The sequence below is a fragment of the Drosophila mauritiana genome, unplaced genomic scaffold (genome assembly GCF_004382145.1).
Source record: "Drosophila mauritiana strain mau12 unplaced genomic scaffold, ASM438214v1 U_326, whole genome shotgun sequence".
Taxonomy (NCBI): domain Eukaryota; kingdom Metazoa; phylum Arthropoda; class Insecta; order Diptera; family Drosophilidae; genus Drosophila; species Drosophila mauritiana.
Genome location: NW_022881462.1, coordinates 214,291 through 228,686, shown reverse-complemented (window position 1 = coordinate 228,686; position 14,396 = coordinate 214,291). Strand labels below are relative to the sequence as shown.

The 14,396-nt window shown below is 38.7% G+C and overlaps 3 non-coding genes across 3 annotated transcripts; all 3 read left to right on the top strand.

Annotated features, from left to right (window-relative positions):
• The first annotated feature begins 7,179 nt into the window (after positions 1-7,179).
• On the top strand, positions 7,180-9,174 carry LOC117149770. Its single transcript, XR_004460506.1, has one exon. It is a non-coding gene; the product is annotated as a small subunit ribosomal RNA (ribosomal RNA).
• Positions 9,175-9,860: 686 nt separating this feature from the next.
• On the top strand, positions 9,861-10,039 carry LOC117149768. The gene has a single exon (XR_004460504.1). It is a non-coding gene; the product is annotated as a 5.8S ribosomal RNA (ribosomal RNA).
• Positions 10,040-10,434: 395 nt separating this feature from the next.
• LOC117149771 lies at positions 10,435-14,396 on the top strand. The gene has a single exon (XR_004460507.1). It is a non-coding gene; the product is annotated as a large subunit ribosomal RNA (ribosomal RNA).

The following is a 14,396-nucleotide window of genomic DNA, read 5'->3' as shown; positions in this document are numbered from 1 at the left end:
AGATCGCCTGAATCCAAACTGGTGATCCGGGATCAAACCAGCCTCGTCCAGTACTGGCAACACTCTGCGCAGAAATACTCTTTCGAGTATTTTGAGAGTATTGCCAGCAAACTAATCGGTCTATATGAGGCAAGATTGGCTTCAGGTTTTCCGGGTTTAAGGATGAGGATGACTTCTGCACGTTTCCATGATCTCGGGAAGTACCCTAGTGAGAAGCAGCTGTTGAAGATGTTAGCCAACATCTGGGAGCAAGGAGGAGGCATAATTTTGAGGGAAGTGGCGTCGATACGATCCAGTCCGGGGGATTTGCTGGCCTTTAGGGAGGCGATCTCCTGCGCAACCTCTTCAGGGGTGACGGGCTCTATCGGCAAGCTGGGTGGAGATGGACTCTCAAGGAACCTGGTGGTGGCAGCACGCTCTTCACCAGTGCATCTGTTGAATGGGGTGAATGCGTTCTGGAGGTGATCTGCGAATGCTTCTGCTCTTTCGTCATCGAACGGCACCAAGAGCCATCCGCTTTGCGCACTGGCGACGCTTTTTTGCAGGCCTCCTGATGTGGCGCGTGACATGCCACAGATTGTGTTGCGGGTCACCAGGTTCCAGCTCTTCAAGGAATCGATTGAATGAGTCCTGCCGTAGTGTGCAAGCTTGACCTTAAGCTCCTTGCTGGCTCTGTTGAGTGCCGCTTTATCCCTTGGGTTGCGCGAGGAGAACCAAATACGTCTGAGGCGCCTCTTCTCCGCCACGAAGGCCGCAATCTCTGGAGACCAAAGGTGGAGATCTCGCTCAGGTGTTCTCGGGGTAGTTGGAGGAGGAGGTTGGCGAACTTAGCCGCATTGTGCATTTCCTCAGTGAGTGTACTAATCGCCGCATCAATGTCTCTTGGGAGGAAAGAGGAGGATCCAGGTCCAGGGAGGATAGCATCCAGAAGGTAAATTTGGAGGAGTCGGTATGCTTCCCGGTGAGTCTTCTGGGCAGGTCTTTTTTAGGACTGGGATATTGAGGAGCATTCTTATTGCACTGTGGTCGGATAGCAGCTTGTTGTATGTGGTGCATGAGAGTCTGGCTTGTCCTATGCCTTTGGAGATGGCAAAATCCAAGAGGTCGGGAGACAAGGCAGGGTTAGTAGGCCAGTGGGTTGGCTCACCAGTGGAGTGGCAATTCAGTCTTCTGCTCTGCACGAACTTGTGGAGCGTTCTGCCTTTGGGGTTGATGGAGCGGGACCCCCACCAAGAGTGTTTGGCGTTAAAGTCACCGGCTGCTATGAAGCGAGGACCAAAGGACTCGAAAAGCTCTTGTAAGCGAGTCTCGGTGACTGAGTGTCTGGGGGGGAAGTAGACCGCTCCAATGGTGATGTCCCCCTGAAGGCTGGAGATTCGAGCCAGGGCACACTGGCCCATTCCTCCTGGAACGCAGGTAGCTCCGTGTACTGGATACCACTCCTGATGAGCATGGCTGCTCCTCCGCGCGCTCTGCCAGATGGATGGTTGGCAGTAAAACATCATAAGCCGCTGATGTTGTAGTGGGATCGTGGACAAAAATGGGTTTCGGATACAAGGAGTATGTCAATCGCTTCCGTTTTTTATAAGGTATTCTACCTCGGCTCTGCTCCTCTGCAGGCCGTTAGCATTCCAAATGACTATGTTCAGGCTTATTTCCATGATTTGGCATTGAGGATGGAAGCAATAAGCTGCGTCATTTGGAGAACATTTTCTCCATCATACTTTCAACCATTCCTTGAAAACGGCAAAGATTTGTTCCAGGTTATTGGATTGCGGAGCTTCGGGTGGGGTTTGGCGGTTTTGGTTGGGATCGGATTGCTGTGGTACATGAGTAGCCTTGAGCGCGTCTTTATAGCTCATGTTGGAGATGTTGGGATCTGGATGGTGCTGGGCTTGCTGGTGGGTGTGGCCGGTCTGGTTTAGGGGCTTGCTGTGCCTTGGCCTTCTTGTAGGCAGGGCATCCTCTGTATGAAGCGGGGTGGTCAGCTTGGCAGTGAAGGCAGCATGCCTTCTCATCCTCCTTCTTAGTGCAAGTCCTGGAGTCGTGTTGCCACCACATTTCACGCATCGGTGCTCGAGGAAGCAGTAGCGCTGGTATGTCAAACCCTTGGCATCTAAAGCACTGAGGCACGTCGTTGAATTTACGGGGAGGCTCGAATGGTGACGACCGACCTGCACAGTCTCCTGATTTGGTAGACCTCCTTGTTGTTACTGGCGGGTTCCATGTTGGCGAAAAATAACCCGAGTGGGCTCCTTGGTTTTCCTACCAATAATTATGCAGGTCTCTGACCTTATGCCCTAGTCTTTCAAGTTCCTCTTGAATCTCGTCACGATCGGCGGTGTGGTGTAATCCTTGATTACGACTCTGTATGCCCTCTCATCTTTGGGCTGGAACGTGCGATGCCTTTTGTTTTGGGAAACCAGGTGACTACGAAGCTCGGAGTAAGACTCCTTGTCAGGCATCATTACACGCACGTTGTTGCGTTCCGATTTGTATGTGAAGTCTTTGCTGGGACCCACGAGAGTGTAATCATTTGATCAGAGCAGAAATGTTGGTCACGTCCGGGATGAATATCGGGGGTGGCTTGAAAGTCCTCGGGGTAGGCTTGGGTTTGTCCGGGGTTTTTGTTGGCAGCGGGTACAGGTTCTTCGTCTGAGGCGGCTTGGTCGTCGTCGTCATTGTCTTCCTCATCGCTCGAGAGGATGGCAAACTGGTTGTTTGCTAACCTACGACGCGAAGCTGCGCTGGTGCTGGGCGTGACGTCAAGTTCCTCCATTTGGGGCTTGCGCGCAGGCTTGCGCTTGACCTCACCGGGCTCCGAATGCGAGGTGCTGGAGTCGCTGCTAGTGCTGGGCTCCCTTGCTCTTAGGGCCTTCTTGCAGGGCGTAGATTTGCCTGGCTTGATGACACGCGGGGGGCCTGCCAATTCCATGTTGTAGGGTGAGGGTAGAAGGGGGGGGGGGGGAGCTGGGTACAGTTGGTCGGAGAACAAACCACTGCACGTGGCTGCTGCTGTGTTAAAGTTGCTTAACTATGCGCTTGATGTAAACAACCAGATAACACGCACGCTCGAGTGTGCGTTAGTGTTGGTGCGAGTCCGTTAGGCACGCGAGCTGAACCAATCAGAGCGCGCGGCGATATCTCGCGACGCGGTGACCGGTATGCGAATAACGGAGGTAACGAAATACGAAAAAAGCGAAACAATTTCTTGCTTGCGGTCCGCAGGCACGTCTGCACTCGTTGAGTGTTCGATCGCGACTCATCAATTTAGTGACGCATATGATATTGTCCCTATCATATAATTAATATAAAGACTTTTTAAAGAATTGTATCAAGTTGCCAAACACCTCGTCATCAACTACTATATTATGGTTGCGCCGACCTCTCATATTGTATTCTCTTATGTCTTCATAGGATTTTGGCAATTATACGAGTAAATTAAATAATATACATATGAAAATGATTAATTATTATATGTATAAGGGAAAAAATGCTGAAATATTCCCATATTATCTTAGTATTATAGAGGAAAGACCGTTGCCGACCTCTGATATTGTTCAAAACTTATGTATTTATATGATTTTGGCAATTATATGAGTAAATTAAATAATATACATATAAAATGATTAAATATTATATGTATAAATGTATAAAGGAAAAAATGATGAAATATTCCCACATTATCTTAGTATTATAGAGGAAAGACCGTTGCTGACCTCTGATATTGTTCAAAACTTATGTATTTATATGATTTTGGCAATAATATGAGTAAATTAAATAATATACATATGAAAATGATTAATTATTATATGTATAAATGTATAAGGGAAAAAATGCTGAAAATATTCCCATATTATCTTAGTATTATAGAGGAAAGACCGTTGCTGACCTCTGATATTGTTCAAAACTTATGTATTTATATGATTTTGGCAATTATATGAGTAAATTAAATAATATACATATGAAAATGATTAATTATTATATGTATAGGGGAAAAAATGCTGAAATATTCCCACATTCTCTTAGTATTATAGAGAAAAGCCATTATAGTGAGAGGGTATAGTAGTGTAAACGACCGGAATTACGACAGAGGGTTCAAAAACTACTATAGGTAGGCAGTGGTTGCCGACCTCTCATATTGTTCAAAACTTATGTATTCATATGATTTTGGCAATTATATGAGTAAATTAAATAATATACATATGAAATTATTAATTATTATATGTATAAGGGAAAAAATGCTGAAAATATCCCACATTCTCTTAGTATAATAGAGAAAAGCCATTATAGTGAGAGGGTATAGTAGTGTAAACGACCGGAATTACGACAGAGGGTTCAAAAACTACTATAGGTAGGCAGTGGTTGCCGACCTCTCATATTGTTCAAAACTTATGTATTCATATGATTTTGGCAATTATATGAGTAAATTAAATAATATACATATGAAAATTATTAATTATTATATGTATAAGGGAAAAAATGCTGAAAATATCCCACATTCTCTTAGTATAATAGAGAAAAGCCATTATAGTGAGAGGGTATAGTAGTGTAAACGACCGGAATTACGACAGAGGGTTCAAAAACTACTATAGGTAGGCAGTGGTTGCCGACCTCTCATATTGTTCAAAACTTATGTATTCATATGATTTTGGCAATAATATGAGTAAATTAAATAATATACATATGAAAATGATTAATTATTATATGTATAGGGGAAAAAATGCTGAAATATTCCCACATTCTCTTAGTATTATAGAGAAAAGCCATTATAGTGAGAGGGTATAGTAGTGTAAACGACCGGAATTACGACAGAGGGTTCAAAAACTACTATAGGTAGGCAGTGGTTGCCGACCTCTCATATTGTTCAAAACTTATGTATTCATATGATTTTGGCAATTATATGAGTAAATTAAATAATATACATATGAAAATTATTAATTATTATATGTATAAGGGAAAAAATGCTGAAAATATCCCACATTCTCTTAGTATAATAGAGAAAAGCCATTATAGTGAGAGGGTATAGTAGTGTAAACGACCGGAATTACGACAGAGGGTTCAAAAACTACTATAGGTAGGCAGTGGTTGCCGACCTCTCATATTGTTCAAAACTTATGTATTCATATGATTTTGGCAATTATATGAGTAAATTAAATAATATACATATGAAAATTATTAATTATTATATGTATAAGGGAAAAAATGCTGAAAATATCCCACATTCTCTTAGTATAATAGAGAAAAGCCATTATAGTGAGAGGGTATAGTAGTGTAAACGACCGGAATTACGACAGAGGGTTCAAAAACTACTATAGGTAGGCAGTGGTTGCCGACCTCTCATATTGTTCAAAACTTATGTATTCATATGATTTTGGCAATAATATGAGTAAATTAAATAATATACATATGAAAATGATTAATTATTATATGTATAAGGGAAAAAATGCTGAAAATATCCCACATTCTCTTAGTATTATAGAGAAAAGCCATTATAGTGAGAGGGTATAGTAGTGTAAACGACCGGAATTACGACAGAGGGTTCAAAAACTACTATAGGTAGGCAGTGGTTGCCGACCTCTCATATTGTTCAAAACTTATGTATTCATATGATTTTGGCAATAATATGAGTAAATTAAATAATATACATATGAAAATGATTAATTATTATATGTATAAGGGAAAAAATGCTGAAAATATCCCACATTCTCTTAGTATTATAGAGAAAAGCCATTATAGTGAGAGGGTATAGTAGTGTAAACGACCGGAATTACGACAGAGGGTTCAAAAACTACTATAGGTAGGCAGTGGTTGCCGACCTCTCATATTGTTCAAAACTTATGTATTCATATGATTTTGGCAATAATATGAGTAAATTAAATAATATACATATGAAAATGATTAATTATTATATGTATAAGGGAAAAAATGCTGAAAATATCCCACATTCTCTTAGTATTATAGAGAAAAGCCATTATAGTGAGAGGGTATAGTAGTGTAAACGACCGGAATTACGACAGAGGGTTCAAAAACTACTATAGGTAGGCAGTGGTTGCCGACCTCTCATATTGTTCAAAACTTATGTATTCATATGATTTTGGCAATAATATGAGTAAATTAAATAATATACACATGAAAATGATTAATTATTATATGTATAAGGGAAAAAATAATCATATTATATATGAATAATGGAAAAAAAATGAAATGTTCCTATAATCTCTTAATATATAAGAGAATAGCCCGTATGTTGGGTGGCAAACGGAATTGAAAATACCCGCTTTGAGGACAGCGGGTTCAAAAACTACTATAGGTAGGCAGTGGTTGCCGACCTCCCGCTTTATTCGAAATATTTATTTCGGATTATGTTTATATTGGTTACATACAATAAAGTATATTATTATCCGTACAAATTTGTTTCTCAGTTCTATAGAACACGGGACTTGGCTCCGCGGATAATAGGAATATACGCTTTATAGATAATATCGTTGAAACAAAAGTCAAGTTTCTATTATATATAGAATAACAAATCGTTTCCATATATTATCGTTAATTTTTGGAGGCAGGCAAATATTAATTTATTACCTGCCGTATAGTTGGATTATTATATCGTTACGGTATAATACAAATATGGATTCTTATGAAAGAAATATAAAATTATATATTAAATGTGGAAATATTATCATATGCGCTTGGTTTTATGTTATATATTACCAGAGATATATATGAAAAGAGATAAATTTTAAATTTATCTTCAAAATGCAAATGATTTAACTTAATATTTATATTGGTTAAACAAAAATTGTACATGTGTGGATACAATAATTATGTATGTTGGAAATAAAATGATATTTTATAATGAAATATGTATGTATAAAAAGATAAAATTATAGAAATATATATATTACAATAATTAGATGAAATTCTTGTTATATTGGTAAAACAAGTATAAATTAAAAATGAAAATATGGATTACGAATGCTATATAAAAATGGCCGTAATCGAATGGATTTTTTTACTTATATATTTAAAATTTTACCCAAAGGCGAAATATTGAATTTTATTCAATATAATAAAAATCATGGAATTATATAAAGTGAAAAATCTATATATCTATATATCTATTATATTGCTTATTTCGATTCAAAATATATGAATGGAATATGAAGGAAAAACATTATTCTGGTTGATCCTGCCAGTAGTTATATGCTTGTCTCAAAGATTAAGCCATGCATGTCTAAGTACACACGAATTAAAAGTGAAACCGCAAAAGGCTCATTATATCAGTTATGGTTCCTTAGATCGTTAACAGTTACTTGGATAACTGTGGTAATTCTAGAGCTAATACATGCAATTAAAACATGAACCTTATGGGACATGTGCTTTTATTAGGCTAAAACCAAGCGATCGCAAGATCGTTATATTGGTTGAACTCTAGATAACATGCAGATCGTATGGTCTTGTACCGACGACAGATCTTTCAAATGTCTGCCCTATCAACTTTTGATGGTAGTATCTAGGACTACCATGGTTGCAACGGGTAACGGGGAATCAGGGTTCGATTCCGGAGAGGGAGCCTGAGAAACGGCTACCACATCTAAGGAAGGCAGCAGGCGCGTAAATTACCCACTCCCAGCTCGGGGAGGTAGTGACGAAAAATAACAATACAGGACTCATATCCGAGGCCCTGTAATTGGAATGAGTACACTTTAAATCCTTTAACAAGGACCAATTGGAGGGCAAGTCTGGTGCCAGCAGCCGCGGTAATTCCAGCTCCAATAGCGTATATTAAAGTTGTTGCGGTTAAAACGTTCGTAGTTGAACTTGTGCTTCATACGGGTAGTACAACTTACAATTGTGGTTAGTACTATACCTTTATGTATGTAAGCGTATTACCGGTGGAGTTCTTATATGTGATTAAATACTTGTATTTTTTCATATGTTCCTCCTATTTAAAAACCTGCACTAGTGCTCTTAAACGAGTGTTATTGTGGGCCGGTACTATTACTTTGAACAAATTAGAGTGCTTAAAGCAGGCTTCAAATGCCTGAATATTCTGTGCATGGGATAATGAAATAAGACCTCTGTTCTGCTTTCATTGGTTTTCAGATCAAGAGGTAATGATTAATAGAAGCAGTTTGGGGGCATTAGTATTACGACGCGAGAGGTGAAATTCTTGGACCGTCGTAAGACTAACTTAAGCGAAAGCATTTGCCAAAGATGTTTTCATTAATCAAGAACGAAAGTTAGAGGTTCGAAGGCGATCAGATACCGCCCTAGTTCTAACCATAAACGATGCCAGCTAGCAATTGGGTGTAGCTACTTTTATGGCTCTCTCAGTCGCTTCCCGGGAAACCAAAGCTTTTGGGCTCCGGGGGAAGTATGGTTGCAAAGCTGAAACTTAAAGGAATTGACGGAAGGGCACCACCAGGAGTGGAGCCTGCGGCTTAATTTGACTCAACACGGGAAAACTTACCAGGTCCGAACATAAGTGTGTAAGACAGATTGATAGCTCTTTCTCGAATCTATGGGTGGTGGTGCATGGCCGTTCTTAGTTCGTGGAGTGATTTGTCTGGTTAATTCCGATAACGAACGAGACTCAAATATATTAAATAGATATCTTCAGGATTATGGTGCTGAAGCTTATGTAGCCTTCATTCATGGTGGCAGTAAAATGTTTATTGTGTTTGAATGTGTTTATGTAAGTGGAGCCGTACCTGTTGGTTTGTCCCATTATAAGGACACTAGCTTCTTAAATGGACAAATTGCGTCTAGCAATAATGAGATTGAGCAATAACAGGTCTGTGATGCCCTTAGATGTCCTGGGCTGCACGCGCGCTACAATGAAAGTATCAACGTGTATTTCCTAGACCGAGAGGTCCGGGTAAACCGCTGAACCACTTTCATGCTTGGGATTGTGAACTGAAACTGTTCACATGAACTTGGAATTCCCAGTAAGTGTGAGTCATTAACTCGCATTGATTACGTCCCTGCCCTTTGTACACACCGCCCGTCGCTACTACCGATTGAATTATTTAGTGAGGTCTCCGGACGTGATCACTGTGACGCCTTGCGTGTTACGGTTGTTTCGCAAAAGTTGACCGAACTTGATTATTTAGAGGAAGTAAAAGTCGTAACAAGGTTTCCGTAGGTGAACCTGCGGAAGGATCATTATTGTATAATATCCTTATCGTTAATAAACATTTGTTATAATACAAATAAATACAATTTACCAAAATAAAAATATTACAAAATGATTCCACGGAATCAAAAGTTAAAGTCAAAATAAAATGAAGATGGCTTTTATTTTATATGTGGGGCTTGGCAACCTCATAAAAAGACTTTAACATTATTAATGTTGTTGTGCGTATTTGTGGCAGTACCTACTACAACAATGGCGTTTCCTATAAAAACAAATTCTCGAAAATGGAAATCGAAGAAACTGAACAAAATTTGAAAGTAGAAGTCGAATTAAAATTAAAATAATTTTGAATGTGGTATTCAAAATAAGTGTGTGTGTATATGGACCATAATATACACGCGTTGCGAATATGTATTGTTCATCTATGTTATGAGCATACGTTGGCTAATGCAACAACCTAAAATATACAATGTTTGTACCTGTCATCCATCAGGTTAATGTTTTATATAAATTTTGCAGTATGTGTCACCCAAAATAGCAAACCATAACCAGATTTTTATGATACATAATGCTTATATGAAACTAAGACATATCGCAACATTTATTTTTAGGTATAAAAATAAATTTATTGAAGGAATTGATATATGCCAGTAAAATGGTGTATTTTTAATTTCTTTCAATAAAAACAATATTGATATTATATAAAAATGAATTATAAAACTCTAAGCGGTGGATCACTCGGCTCATGGGTCGATGAAGAACGCAGCAAACTGTGCGTCATCGTGTGAACTGCAGGACACATGAACATCGACATTTTGAACGCATATCGCAGTCCATGCTGTTATGTACTTTAATTAATTTTATAGTGCTGCTTGGACTACATATGGTTGAGGGTTGTAAGACTATGCTAATTAAGTTGTTTATAAATTTTTTATAAGCATATGGTATATTATTGGATTAAATAATGATTTTATTCATAATATTAAAAAAGAAATGAAAAACATTATCTCACATTTGAATGTGAAAAACGAAGAGAAATATTTTCTTTTTCAATCAAATAATACTGAGAAATGTCTAGCATAAAAAATTGAAATATTTTTCATCTAGAATTGTCTCTTATTAATGATTCGGAAAAAGAAAAATCTTGGTTTTGTTATTATTCTTCGTTGGTTCGTTAAATGGATAAAAAATAACTTTGCTTACAAGAACTATTGGAACTATTTATAACGAATTTAATTGATTGTTTTATCATTTATATATAAAGAATTTATGGCAAAAAATAGTTATATATACAACCTCAACTCATATGGGACTACCCCCTGAATTTAAGCATATTAATTAGGGGAGGAAAAGAAACTAACAAGGATTTTCTTAGTAGCGGCGAGCGAAAAGAAAACAGTTCAGCACTAAGTCACTTTGTCTATATGGCAAATGTGAGATGCAGTGTATGGAGCGTCAATATTCTAGTATGAGAAATTAATGATTTAAGTCCTTCTTAAATGAGGCCATTTACCCATAGAGGGTGCCAGGCCCGTATAACGTTAATGATTACTAGATGATGTTTCCAAAGAGTCGTGTTGCTTGATAGTGCAGCACTAAGTGGGTGGTAAACTCCATCTAAAACTAAATATAACCATGAGACCGATAGTAAACAAGTACCGTGAGGGAAAGTTGAAAAGAACTCTGAATAGAGAGTTAAACAGTACGTGAAACTGCTTAGAGGTTAAGCCCGATGAACCTGAATATCCGTTATGGAAAATTCATCATTAAAATTGTAATATTTAAATAATATTATTAAGAATAATGTGCATTTTTTCCATATAAGGACATTGTAATCTATTAGCATATCCCAAATTTATCATAAAATATAACTTATAGTTTATTCCAATTAAATTGCTTGCATTTTAACACAGAATAAATGTTATTAATTTGATAAAGTGCTGATAGATTTATATTATTACAGAGCGTTAATTTTTCGGAATTATATAATGGCATAATTATCATTGATTTTTGTGTTTATTATATGCTCTTGTATGATTAACAATGCGAAAGATTCAGGATACCTTCGGGACCCGTCTTGAAACACGGACCAAGGAGTCTAACATATGTGCAAGTTATTGGGATGTAAACCTAATAGCGTAATTAACTTGACTAATAATGGGATTAGTTTTTTAGCTATTTATAGCTAATTAACACAATCCCGGGGCGTTCTATATAGTTATGTATAATGTATATTTATATTATTTATGCCTCTAACTGGAACGTACCTTGAGCATATATGCTGTGACCCGAAAGATGGTGAACTATACTTGATCAGGTTGAAGTCAGGGGAAACCCTGATGGAAGACCGAAACAGTTCTGACGTGCAAATCGATTGTCAGAATTGAGTATAGGGGCGAAAGACCAATCGAACCATCTAGTAGCTGGTTCCTTCCGAAGTTTCCCTCAGGATAGCTGGTGCATTTTAATATTATATAAAATAATCTTATCTGGTAAAGCGAATGATTAGAGGCCTTAGGGTCGAAACGATCTTAACCTATTCTCAAACTTTAAATGGGTAAGAACCTTAACTTTCTTGATATGAAGTTCAAGGTTATGATATAATGTGCCCAGTGGGCCACTTTTGGTAAGCAGAACTGGCGCTGTGGGATGAACCAAACGTAATGTTACGGTGCCCAAATTAACAACTCATGCAGATACCATGAAAGGCGTTGGTTGCTTAAAACAGCAGGACGGTGATCATGGAAGTCGAAATCCGCTAAGGAGTGTGTAACAACTCACCTGCCGAAGCAACTAGCCCTTAAAATGGATGGCGCTTAAGTTGTATACCTATACATTACCGCTAAAGTAGATGATTTATATTACTTGTGATATAAATTTTGAAACTTTAGTGAGTAGGAAGGTACAATGGTATGCGTAGAAGTGTTTGGCGTAAGCCTGCATGGAGCTGCCATTGGTACAGATCTTGGTGGTAGTAGCAAATAATCGAATGAGACCTTGGAGGACTGAAGTGGAGAAGGGTTTCGTGTGAACAGTGGTTGATCACGAGTTAGTCGGTCCTAAGTTCAAGGCGAAAGCCGAAAATTTTCAAGTAAAACAAAAATGCCTAACTATATAAACAAAGCGAATATAATACACTTGAATAATTTTGAACGAAAGGGAATACGGTTCCAATTCCGTAACCTGTTGAGTATCCGTTTGTTATTAAATATGGGCCTCGTGCTCATCCTGGCAACAGGAACGACCATAAAGAAGCCGTCGAGAGATATCGGAAGAGTTTTCTTTTCTGTTTTATAGCCGTACTACCATGGAAGTCTTTCGCAGAGAGATATGGTAGATGGGCTAGAAGAGCATGACATATACTGTTGTGTCGATATTTTCTCCTCGGACCTTGAAAATTTATGGTGGGGACACGCAAACTTCTCAACAGGCCGTACCAATATCCGCAGCTGGTCTCCAAGGTGAAGAGTCTCTAGTCGATAGAATAATGTAGGTAAGGGAAGTCGGCAAATTAGATCCGTAACTTCGGGATAAGGATTGGCTCTGAAGATTGAGATAGTCGGGCTTGATTGGGAAACAATAACATGGTTTATGTGCTCGTTCTGGGTAAATAGAGTTTCTAGCATTTATGTTAGTTACTTGTTCCCCGGATAGTTTAGTTACGTAGCCAATTGTGGAACTTTCTTGCTAAAATTTTTAAGAATACTATTTGGGTTAAACCAATTAGTTCTTATCAATTATAACGATTATCAATTAACAATCAATTCAGAACTGGCACGGACTTGGGGAATCCGACTGTCTAATTAAAACAAAGCATTGTGATGGCCCTAGCGGGTGTTGACACAATGTGATTTCTGCCCAGTGCTCTGAATGTCAAAGTGAAGAAATTCAAGTAAGCGCGGGTCAACGGCGGGAGTAACTATGACTCTCTTAAGGTAGCCAAATGCCTCGTCATCTAATTAGTGACGCGCATGAATGGATTAACGAGATTCCTACTGTCCCTATCTACTATCTAGCGAAACCACAGCCAAGGGAACGGGCTTGGAATAATTAGCGGGGAAAGAAGACCCTTTTGAGCTTGACTCTAATCTGGCAGTGTAAGGAGACATAAGAGGTGTAGAATAAGTGGGAGATATTAGACCTCGGTTTGGTATCGTCAATGAAATACCACTACTCTTATTGTTTCCTTACTTACTTGATTAAATGGAACGTGTATCATTTCCTAGCCATTATACGGATATATTTATTATATCTTATGGTATTGGGTTTTGATGCAAGCTTCTTGATCAAAGTATCACGAGTTTGTTATATAATCGCAAACAAATTCTTTAATAAAACGATGCATTTATGTATTTTTGATTTGAAAATTTGGTATAACTCCAATTACTCAGGTATGATCCAATTCAAGGACATTGCCAGGTAGGGAGTTTGACTGGGGCGGTACATCTCTCAAATAATAACGGAGGTGTCCCAAGGCCAGCTCAGTGCGGACAGAAACCACACATAGAGCAAAAGGGCAAATGCTGACTTGATCTCGGTGTTCAGTACACACAGGGACAGCAAAAGCTCGGCCTATCGATCCTTTTGGTTTAAAGAGTTTTTAACAAGAGGTGTCAGAAAAGTTACCATAGGGATAACTGGCTTGTGGCGGCCAAGCGTTCATAGCGACGTCGCTTTTTGATCCTTCGATGTCGGCTCTTCCTATCATTGTGAAGCAAAATTCACCAAGCGTTGGATTGTTCACCCATGCAAGGGAACGTGAGCTGGGTTTAGACCGTCGTGAGACAGGTTAGTTTTACCCTACTAATGACAAAACGTTGTTGCGACAGCATTCCTGCGTAGTACGAGAGGAACCGCAGGTACGGACCAATGGCACAATACTTGTTCGAGCGAACAGTGGTATGACGCTACGTCCGTTGGATTATGCCTGAACGCCTCTAAGGTCGTATCCGTGCTGGACTGCAATGATAAATAAGGGGCAATTTGCATTGTATGGCTTCTAAACCATTTAAAGTTTATAATTTATTTTATAAACGACAATGGATGTGATGCCAATGTAATTTGTAACATAGTAAATTAGGAGGATCTTCGATCACCTGATGCCGCGCTAGTTACATATAAAAGCATTATTTAATACAATGACAAAGCCTAGAATCAATTGTAAACGACTTTTGTAACAGGCAAGGTGTTGTAAGTGGTTGAGCAGCTGCCATACTGCGATCCACTGAAGCTTATCCTTTGCTTGATGATTCGA